Source organism: Cyprinodon variegatus, unplaced genomic scaffold (assembly GCF_000732505.1).
Source record: "Cyprinodon variegatus isolate N-32 unplaced genomic scaffold, C_variegatus-1.0 Scaffold1398, whole genome shotgun sequence".
NCBI lineage: Eukaryota > Metazoa > Chordata > Actinopteri > Cyprinodontiformes > Cyprinodontidae > Cyprinodon > Cyprinodon variegatus.
The window spans coordinates 43,720-44,485 of NW_015151851.1; positions in this window are offsets into that span (position 1 = coordinate 43,720).

Genomic DNA, 766 nt, shown 5'->3' on the forward strand with positions numbered 1-766 from the left:
AATGGATGGGTTCAGGAGCTGCAGATCATAAAGCCAGCAAACAGTGGGAACACAGTAATCCGTACAAAGGTAAGCTGTGATCAGACGGGCTCTGGAACCTGCTAATTCAGCAACTGCTAACCGCTAATGCTAACAACCACTCACGCATGTAATGTACTTTTAACTAGCTGCTGTCGTGATGTGGGAGGTTTTCTAGCCCAGATGCAGAACTCAACAGAACACACAGGCAGGATTAAAGTCCAATATTTATTGGTGAGCACAGGTCTCCCTCCTGGGAGGCAGAGAAGACAGAACAGGTTAGACTCAGATACAGGTTTACAGGTTTCCAAACTCACAGGTTTGCAGGTTCAGACAGGCAGGGTTAAACAGACAGAGTGGCTCAGGTTTGCTACCATGGCAAGGACAACAATCCGGCTCAGAGAGGAGCTTTCACTCAGCTTATATAGTGAGAGATCTTAATCAGCAGATGGGGATCAGCTGCTTCTAATGAGCATCAACTCTCAGGAGAAGATCCACGGCGCCCTCTGGTGGGCAAGCCTCTGGATCCCAACCGACAGCTGAACCCCTCAGAAAGGGATCCACATCGCCCTCTGGAGGGCAGACCTCTGGATCCCAACAGACAACAGAAGCCCACAGAAAGGGATCCACATCACCCTCTGGAGGGCAAACCTCTGGATCCCAACAGACAACAGAAGCCCACAGAAAGGGATCCACATCGCCCTCTGGAGGGCAAACCTCTGGATCCCAACAGACAACAGAAGCCCAC